A 10,957-nucleotide genomic window follows, 5' to 3' on the forward strand; every position below is an offset into this window, starting at 1 on the left:
CTATGGCACTTCCCTGCTGGTTCTTGGAAGAACTCCAACCCCTTTCTATTAAAGGCCTTTGAGTTTCTAAGCCTAAATATTCTTCCCCTAGTTCTTCATACATCTTGATCATTTTCATTCTTCATGAATAAGCTTAGATGTTACCTCTTAGTGAAGTTTTTCCTGGTGCCACTACCTAAGACCATCCATTCCAGCCTCATTATTTTCTATTGCATCTCCCAATACATTCCCTTCAGGAATTCTTTTGTTTATTTCACTTTTATGTATATTGTCTCTTGATTTATGTGTGACATAGAAGGGCAGGGACCATGTCAGTTTTGTTCACTATTGTAGTCTTAGTATCTAACATCATGTCTAGCAAATAGTATCCATTCAATAAATGGTGTTAGAATGAATGAATGAATGCCTTGGTATCCTCAAGATGCTATTAAGGCTCTGGATCTCATGAAAATGAATCATTTTTGAATGGAAGAGTAGACATATATCCCAAGTGGAGAGAATACTGAGGCAAGGCTAGTAATTAAATTGGGGGAATGCAGGTGGGCTGCCTACTAGATGTGGCTAACTAATCTGTAGGTATGGGTGAGCTGGGAGTAGAAGGTGGGGAGCTGATCTAATGCTGGATCAAAGGGACTGGACCCTATAATTAGAAATCCAAAGAAGAGGGTGAGGCGAGGTGCATGTGTCCTTCATGGATGTAGATGAGAAAGATGCTGTCATTGGAGAGAGCGAACAAGATGACTTAGGGAGCCATGACATGCCTGCTTAAAGCAGTCAAGAAGCCCAGAGCATTGGAAGTTATTTCAGCCCTGAGAGCTGAAAGAGGTCCAGTCAGTAATGGAGCCAGTCAGGCACAGTAGCTGTGTAACTCAACGTTATTGTTCAAACAAGCCAATTTGGTATTTCCTGGGCAGCTCTCCCTTAGGTGTTGTCACCTTGTCCTAAAAGAGCTGTGTCTGAAAAATAAAATGGTAAATCCTCTGGCAGGAGGTAGGGTGTTGATTTTTAGAGTCCTGACTCATTTTTTAAAAACTGAATAAAGTGTCATACAAATATTAAAAACCATATAAAAGAAAAAGTAAATATTCATCCCAGTCTTTATCTGTAGACACTACGTCTTCTTCCCAAGAGGAAATCACTAGTACAAGATTCATGTTTATTTTAGTGGAGATAATCCATTTCACATGTAAACAAGTATATATTCTAGGTATCAATATGTTACCAGAATAAAAACAGTATTCTGCACCTTGATTTTTCATTATGGCAGTAAGCATAGGTATACCTTATTATTTTAAACAGTGACCAATTCTATTGCATAGATGAGAACTCACAATTTAACTAGACACTTAGTAATAGTCATTTAGGTTGTTTTCACTCTTTTGATCTTATAAACAATGCTAAAATGAATAACTTCAATATATATCAGTTCCCAATATAAAAGAGGTTAACTATATGGAAGTAGCTTTTCTGGGTTGAAAGGCACGCACATTTTAAATCTGAGTAGTTTTATTGCTAAATTACCTTCCTTAGAGGCTCTTTCAATTTCCACTTCCCCTGGGAATGTATGAGAATAACTGCTTTTCTATACCTTTGCCAGAATTAAAAAAAAAATAAAACTCTGATCATTGCCAATCTGATCAGTGGAAAATATTTCTAGCTGCATGTGGTTAAGAGTTATTTGAGGTTTTATTTATTTTTTTGTTAATTTACATTCCTTCCAATACTGTTGTTAATGGCCCTTGCTGAAATTTCAGTTGGGTTGTTGACCTAACTTCTGCAGGACATGAGAGAAAATGGGAACAAATAGATTTCTTATAGATTTATAACAGTTCATTATTTGTTAATAAAGTTAACATGTTGTCTGTGATATTTGTTATAAATATTTCCTCTAGTTTTATTTTGTCTTTTATAGATTTTTTCTCAGCCTTGACAAATTTTTTTGGTAGTTGAACTGACTAAACTTTTATTTGGCTTCTGGGCTTTGTGTCAAACTTTAAAAAACTATTCTTCACCCCAAGTTTATCGTAAAATCCTACCTTCCATGTTTTTATCTATAAATTTAAAATTTTATGTTGTTTATGATGACATGTATTAATCACATTTTGTCATTCATTTGAAATGCCACTTTTATTAAATAACAAAACCCTTAATGTATTAGGTCTATTTCTTGATTTTTCTTTCCTTTTCCAACTATCAGTTATCATAATTATAAGTAATTGTGATTTGTATAATTTTGTACCTTTGCAATATTCATGTTTGGCTTAATTATTATGATTTCATAGTATATTTTGACTTCCGATACACTGAATCCCTCAATACTCTTCCTTTTCAGCATTTGTCTACAGATGTTTCTTTCTCATTTTTGTATCTTTCTTCTTGAAATAACTTGCTGAGCATTTTTATGGTGGTAAAGGTTCCTGAAGACACAGATTTTACATTTGTTCCCATTTTCTCTCATGTCCCGCAGAAGTATTTTGAAGTTTATTCCAGAGAGATGGTGCATGCTTGTATTTAATTTTATTACTATGGGTTTAATATTTTTGCTGACATTGTAATTGAGGCTATTTCCTAACACTGTATTTCCAACTGGTTCTTGTTTTTATATGTGAGTTCTTTTGATTTCCATATGTTAATTTTATATTCAGTTACTTGGCTGAATTTTCTTGTTATTACTTTTTCTTTTGGTTCTTTTTTTTTTCCTTTGGAACACTGGGTTTTTAACCAAGATGTATATCTAAATTACTTGTAATTAGAGAAATATATAAATGCTTGATTCCTGCACTTGGAGATTTAGTAAGCCTGGATGAGTTCTGAAAATCTATATTTTATACAGTTTCATAGGTAATTCTCAGAACTTCTACCCAAGAACATAATTTTAAATTAAGAAAACATAAGCTAAAAATACTAAGTCCTGGCAGATTGGTATTAGAAATAACTGTAAAATAGGAAATCTATGGGTTTTGAACATTAAATATGTGCACAAAAGTCTGGATTATAAATAAAATAGTTTTCCTCTCCCTTCTTTCTCCCTCCTTCCCTTCCTTCCATCCTTCTTTCCTTCCTTCTTTTGTAAAAAGAAACCACCAATAATACAATCTTGAGGTACAGATATAAACAAAGTCTCAGCAACATGCTCTGTTAACTTTTTTTCTGTTTGTTTTAAATTAATGTGTTGATTTTATGTTCTGAGAATTTGTTTGCATTTCTTTATATTAATGATCGCGATATGGTTTTTCTATTTGCAAGCAGATTTTATGTGAAAACAAAAAGGAAACCCAGGTTGTTCAGCTCGTTGCTTAAATATAGAATCTGCTATAATAGAACTGCTTTTCAAGAGAATTTCACCTATGAACAGGCCAGGCATGGTGGCTCACGCCTGTAATCCCAGCACCTTGGGAGGGTGAGGTGGGCAGATCACTTGAGGTCAGGAGTTTGAGACCAGCCTGGCCAGCATGGTGAAACTCTGTCTCTACTAAAAAAAAAAAAAAAAAATTAGCCAAGTGTGGTGGTACATGCCTGTAATCCCAGCAACTTGGGAGGCTGAGGCAGGAGTATTGCTTGAGCCCGGGAGGCGGAGGTTGCAGTCAACTGCGATCATGTCACCGCACTCCCGCCTGGGCGACAGAGTGAAACCCTGTCTCAAAAAATAAAATAAAATAAAATAAAATAAAATAAAATAAAATAAATAATAAATAAAAAATTTCACCTATGGACATAGTTTTTTGTTCAACAATATAAATGCACAAATTCCTACTCAGCAATAAAAGTTCCAATATCTGTACATATTTTCCCTACTCTAAATCCCTTAAAATTGTTTTAAAATTAATGTTTCATTTAGGATTGTTTTATTTGTGTTCTTCATGCTACAACACAACCTTCAAAGTCAGCCAAGTATATAACATTAACATGCTTCCTCAAAACATCAACTTAGGTAAAACAGAGCTTCTAAATTTCTACAATGAAACGTCAACATTCAAAGGAGCACGATATGACGACAGTGGCTTCAGTCAATTTCTGTACTAAGCTTTGGGAATGTATAAGTTGAATGAAATACAGTTCCTACCCTTAAGCCTATTAAGTAAGAAGATATGTAAACAAGTTAATGATAATTGCTTGTTGTGTAGTGTAACAACATTACTATGATAAAGTATTTTGGTATTAGAAAGAAGGAACTGTTTTACTCTATTTGGTAGGGAGGTAGTGAGTGAAGACATTGGAGGAAGTGACACTTGATCTGGGTATGGAAAGATATTAATAAATAGGTAACTGTCTGAAAGATAGGGATAGTGGGAAGCAGCACCATGGTGTGGGGTGTGAAGGTTTTCAAGACTTGTGCAAAAGACTAAAAGGCATGAAACAATGTTATGTGTTAAGGTAAATATTCATTCATTCTTTTATTTTTTTACTTGAAAAATATTTATCAACTGTCTGCTTTTGCTAAACATCGTGTTAAGGGATATAAAGATAATATAATAAAGAAGACTCATGTCCTGGAGGGAGAAGGCAGTAAGAGATATGCATGGAAAAGTAAAAAGGACCATTCTAAGAAATCTGGATTCTTATCCTGATAGGGATAAAAAGTCACTGATGAGACTGATTAGGTGATATAGGGCATAACTGGATTCTTAGAAGATTATAGTGGAAACAGTTTGGATGATAGTTTACATGAAATGGGGAGAAGTAAAAGACATAGAACTCATTTGGGGAACATTTCAAGTCAAGTGAGAGAGAATTATGACCAAGGGACAGTTGAAATGAAGGTAAGTTGTTTGGCATACAATTAGAGATAGAATCAACAGGATTTTGGAAAGGGAAAGGAAAGAATTTTGGACTTAAGGTATAATAGATAAGGTATTAAAAATCAAGACAGGCCAGGTGTGGTAGCTCACACCTGTAGTCCCAGCACTTTGGGAGGCCGAGACGGGCAGATCACTTGATCACTTGAGATCAGGAGTTCAAGACCAGCCTGGTCAAGATGATGTAACTGCTTATCTACTAAAAATACAAAAATTAGCCAGGCATGGTGGTTGGCGCCTGTAATTCCAGCTACTTGGGAGGCTGAGGCAGAAGAATCGCTTGAACTCAGGAGGTGGAGGTTGCAGTGAGCTGAGATTACACCACTGCACTCTAGACTGGGCAATAGAGTGAGACTCAGTCTCAAAAAAAAAAAAAAAAAAAACCAAGACAGAGAAAATAGATTAGGAAGTAAATTATGGGTAAATTAAATGTTTGGGGGACCTACTGAGTTTACAGTATTTGTGATACATCCAGTAAGCCGTTAGACAAGTCAGATTGTCGCAGTGAAGTGGGCTAGAAATACTGGCATCAAAACCCTATGTACGTAACCAGTGGTTAAAAGACATGAATAAATGATGTTGATGAGGAAACTGGAGTAAAAAGAAAAGAGAACTAAATGTAGGACTCAGGAGAAGATTAGTGCCTAAACCCTATCCTAGCTAAAGAATATCGGAAAGATAAAAAATAGGGCATTTAATGGCATAAATCAGTTTTCTTTTTATAAAGATATAATCCCAAAGTCATCTTGTAGTTGAGCAGATAATACAAATATAGCATAATTTTCAAATTCAAGAGGTACTTTATTTTATCAGATGGAAAATATGACTTTGATTTTTTTTTTTTTTTTTTGAGAGAGTCTCGCTCTGTCACCCAGACTGGAGTGCAGTGGCGCGATCTCAGCTCACTGCAACCTCTACCTCCTGGGTTCAAGCAATTCTCTGCCTCAGCCTCCTGAGTAGCTGGGATTACAGGCACCCACCACCACGCCTGGCTAATTTTTGTATTTTTAGTAGAGATGGGGTTTCACCATCTTGGCCAGGCTGGTCTTGAACTCCTGACCTCGTGATCCACCCACCTTGGGCTCCCAAAGTGGACTTTGATATTTTTGAGAACTATAAAAATATCTTTTAATACAACCTTTCCTGAAGAGGCATTATTTTGTGTCTACCTCCTTGAGAAATCTCACAAGCCCAGAAAAATCAGTATTTTACTCTAATTCCCAATTTTTGGTAATATTATTATGCCATATAATTGGCAAATTCTTTGCAGTAGCTTGGGTAAAATTTCCCTTACATAAGCAAATAACTTAAAAATTTAGTGGCAATGGTTTTTAAACATATGTTAAGAATTAGCATTTATTTCTTTTCTGTTTTTTCTCCCCCCTTTTAACAAGTAGTCTAGTAATAATGGTATTGTTTCAACAACTTTAAAAACAAATGGGAAATAAAAATTTAAAGCCATTAAGAGACTTCATATAATTTTGCGTATCATTTTGGAATGTGGAAGACATCAAGGCAGGTTTGGAGAACAGGATCTGAAACTGGCTATCCCCTTAATGGGAGACATCTGTCCCATCCACAGATGTAGTGCAAAAGTCAAGTTCACTAGGTGGACAGAGGCACAAGTAGGCAAAAAGTCCAGAGCATTAAAGGCCCAGTCACAAATAGCATTGACAAAAAGCAAAAATGAAGATTGAGTTGTATTATATGTATATTACCCTATATATATTAATTGTTCTTCATTTCTTTTATGTTTTTTGATATATGTGGAAAAGCAGAGGCATTTAAAAGTGGGATTCATTCATTCATTTCTTCATTTACTATTTACCTAGGTACATAATATTAATTGAATAGCCTGTTTAAAGGCACTTGGGATATTAAGATGAATGCCAAAATATCTGCTTTTAAGGGACGACATACAAAATATTTTTTGTAGATTCCTACTCTTTCTGAAATCCAAATAGAAAATTTAAAAAGTGAAATAATCCTAGATACAGAAAGTATCTAGCACTATATAACAGACACTTAAGTGCTAATAACCTCTCAGAATGTACAAAAAATATCATTGTACTGTATTTGTTGCAGGTTGTTCTGCTTAAATACAATAAAGATTCAGTATGACCTTTCCTATCCCATTTTCCTCCCTCCATCCCCAGAGACTGGCACTGTCTTGAAGTTGGTGTATATCCCTCTAGTCCATGTTTTTATACTTTTACACTCATATGCATGTGCCCATAAAGAATACACAAGTCTTTTGTTTTGTTTTGCATTTGTAAGCTGTAGAAAGATAGTATTACATTATACACATCTTCTTTGATACTTGTGTTTTCACTCTCAACAGTCCATAATTTCGACACATAAAGAATCAGTTCATTTGTTTTCTCTATTATTTAGTGTTCTATTATAGTCATGTAACATAACTGATTTTTTCATTCATTCTCAGTTAGACATTTACTTTGTTTCTAGTTTTTGTTTATTATGAACTTGACCACATAGATATCCCATACATGTCTTCTTATAGAGACAAGAAAATTTCTAAGATTTATACTGAGAAGTGGATTTTTTGGGTTTCAGACTACATTCAGTGTCAAGAGTACTAGATATCATAAAAAACATTGTCACAGAAGTGGCTGAGAGTTCCTGTTTCCCAGTTACCTCTCTATACTTGCTGTTATCACATTTTAAAATTTTGGCTTATCTATTGCTAAGCCAAAGTGTCTGGTTATTTTATTTCTCATTTATCTGATTAATAATGATTTTATACATATTTGTACACATTTTCATATGTTTATTAGCATTTCAGTTTTGTTTCCTTTTTGTAGACTGTCTTAAAGAATATTAGGAGTTCTGTATGTATTTCAAATACTATTCTTGTTGCATACTATGTGTATTGCAAAAATCTTCTCTCAGTCCGTAATGTATGTTTGAATTTAGATAAAGACTATAAGAGGAGTTTGATAAACCAAAAAATAAATGATCCCAAGGTATTTTGGCCTGAGAAATCATCCATTGTCAGGGGTGAAGAGAGAGCCTGATATATCCACCAACTAGTCCCTATTCCCTCTGTTCACAGACTCTCCAAAACTATCTGCCTTGAGTCCACTAAGACTAATCTCATTATGCCTCTTATTATTGTTTTTGTCAGTTATCACAAGAAGCACCAGATACCAGGGTCAGTCTTTATTTTCACACCGTGCCAAGCTCTGCAGATCCCCTATTCTCTATTGTCCACCTTCCCAATCCCTGAAGTCTTTACACTTTGCTCTTTGGAATTGATGGTTCATCATTAGCAAGATTCATAGCCTCAAACGTTTTGGGAAGCCCCCACTCACCTCCTCTGGATCTTACCTCAATCTCACTAATTCCTGTATGCCCCCTGAAGTCGTGGCTGTTGGAGTCCTCTCACAACCCTGGCATTAGCATCTTTCTTATCTTCCTCTGAACTTTCTATGTGTTCAAGTCTGCTTTTGGTCTCTCAGTAGCACTGTAAAGTTTTCTACAAATATTTCTTCAATTTATTCCTTGATATTTTATATCATAATGTAATATAAATTTTATAGTCTATTTAATTCTAATTTTCACACTTTCTTGTTTGAAATATAAGGTCCATTGATTTGTGTATAGTTATTTTGTATCCTGCCACCATACTTAATTCTTTTATTTTTTGAAATAGTTTTTCAGCTTTTCTGTTGAGTTGAAGTCTCATGAAGATGAAAGTCTGGGCCCCCCACTTGGCCATGGATAGGTGTGGACCACAGTTTGCTCTGTTGGTACCTCTTGACTTTTCTACATTGCTGGCTTTTTCAGATCCAAGTGTGGGATATATGAGACAAAAAGAAAACTCAAGGGACTCACCACCATGTTGTTCCTCAGGTCTTTAGCTCCCTAGCTGGTCTGCTGCCTTCTTTACCACCTTTATTATGTTCATTTTACATATAGCATTCAGAATTTTTTGGCCAGGCATGGTGGCTCACGCCTGTAATCCCAGCACTTTGGGAAGCTGAGGCAGGTAGATCATGAGGTCAAGAGATTGAGACCATCCGGGCCAACATGGTGAAACCCTGTGATTACTAAAAATACAAAAAATTAGCCAGGCGTGGTGGCACATGCCTGTAGTCACAGCTACTAGGGAGGCTGAGGCAGGAGAATCACTTGAATGAGGGAGGCAGAGGTTGCAGTGAGCCAAGACTGTGCCACTGCACTCCAGCCTGGCGACAGAGCAAGACTCCATCTCAAAAAACAAACAAACAAACAAAACAAAACAAAACAAACCATTCAGAATTTTAATTTATATTGAATGAAAGAAATAGGGTAAAGTATCCATTCTTCTAGTTTTAACCTCTTTGAATTACTTTGCTTTCAAATTGCCTTTTCTTTAACGCGTATATTTGGGTCTTGTTTTGTTAACCAAATTGAAAATTGATTTCTTTAAATGGGAAGTTGAGCGTATTCACATTTATCGATATAACTAATATGCTTTGTCCTGATACTTTGTAATTATGTGTATTTTGTATTTGTTTTTTTCTGTATGAGATGTACATTCTTTGTGCTATTTATTATTTGTACAGTCTAGGAAGGTTTGTGTTTTTATTCTAGTGGTTACCTTTGTATTTATTATTTTTATAAGTGTCTTTAGTCTCTATTTTCTTATCTGCCCTTTAACTATCTGGTTGATACCATTTTTTTCCCCAGTATCCTTTAGTGCACATATGTTGCTTATATAGCACCAAGCTTTTCCTATTTTTCTCTTTCCTTAATTGTTGTACTTGGTTGTTTTTTAGCTGCTTAATTTCTACTTTTCACAGGATATAATATTTATACCTTAATTTTCTACCCTTATCCTACATTTTTTTCAGTCTTATGTGTACATTTATATATTTTAAAATGCAGCTGGGTGTGGTGGTTCATGCCTGTAAGGCTAGTACTTTGGGAGGCTAAAGAGGGAGGATTGCTTGAGGCCAGGAGTTTGAGACCAGCCTTGGCAACATAGCAAGAACCTGTCTCTACAAAAATGTTTTTTAATTAACCAGGCTTGGTGGCTTATGCCTGTAGTCCCAGCTACTTGGGAGACTGAGGTGGGAGGATCCCTTGAGCCCAGGAGTTCAAGGCTGCAGTGAGCTATGATTGTGCCACTACACTCCAACCTGGGCAATAGAGCAAGATTCTGTCTAAAAAAAAAAAAAAAAAAAAAAAAAAAAAAGCTCATTATCAGTTCTTCTAGTAGAGCTTTCCCAATCATCACTTATGTGAAGTTCACGCTCTAGCAAATTCCTCAAGAAGGGATGCCATGTGTGGAATCTCCTATGTTCTTGTATGTTGAAAATATTTGTACTATTCTTGCTATTTGAAGAACAACTTGATTGGACATAAAATCCTTGTTTCACATTTTCTTTCATTGAGTATTTTTGTAAAGATTGATTCATAGTTGTCTTGTTTGGTATTTGGTTTTGAAAAGTGTAATGGCAATCTAATTCTTTTGACTTTTTAAGTTATTTTAGATTTTTGCTTGGTGGTCTTGAGAGTCTTGTCTTTATTTTTGAAATATAATAATTTTACTAAAATAATGTCAAAGAGTTAATCATTTTGGGTTAATTTTTGCCAGGTACCAGGAGAAACTTTTCAATGTGTAGATTCAGATGATTTTTTTTTCTGGAAATTTTTCTTGGACCATAATTTATTGCTTAGTATAGTAACCGATAGGTGGCCTTCTAACCCATGCTCCTCTCACACCCTCCCCACTTAAGGTCCCTACTGGCCATTGTTCCCATCTTTGTTTTCAATGTTTAGCTCCCGCTTATGAGTGAGAACATTCAGTATTTGGTTTTCTGTTCCTGAATTAATTTGCTTAGGATAATGGCCTCCAGCTGCATCCACGTTGCTGCAAAGGATGCAAGATTTCATTCTTTTTTAATGGCTGTGTACTATTGATGAAGATGTACAACATTTTCTTTAACCAGTCCACTATTGGTGGGCATCTTCGTTGATTCCATATCTTAGTTATTGTAAATAGCGCTGTGAGGAAAGCTCCTAGAGCTGATAAACAACTTCAGTAAGGTTTCAGGAAACAAAATCAACGTACAAAAATCAGCAACATTTCCAAACACCAGTAGGGTCCAAGCTGAGAGTCAAATCAACAAGTGCTATTCTTTAGAGCCTTTGGG

The sequence above is a fragment of the Pan troglodytes genome, chromosome 2, assembly GCF_028858775.2.
Source record: "Pan troglodytes isolate AG18354 chromosome 2, NHGRI_mPanTro3-v2.0_pri, whole genome shotgun sequence".
In the NCBI taxonomy this organism is placed as follows: domain Eukaryota; kingdom Metazoa; phylum Chordata; class Mammalia; order Primates; family Hominidae; genus Pan; species Pan troglodytes.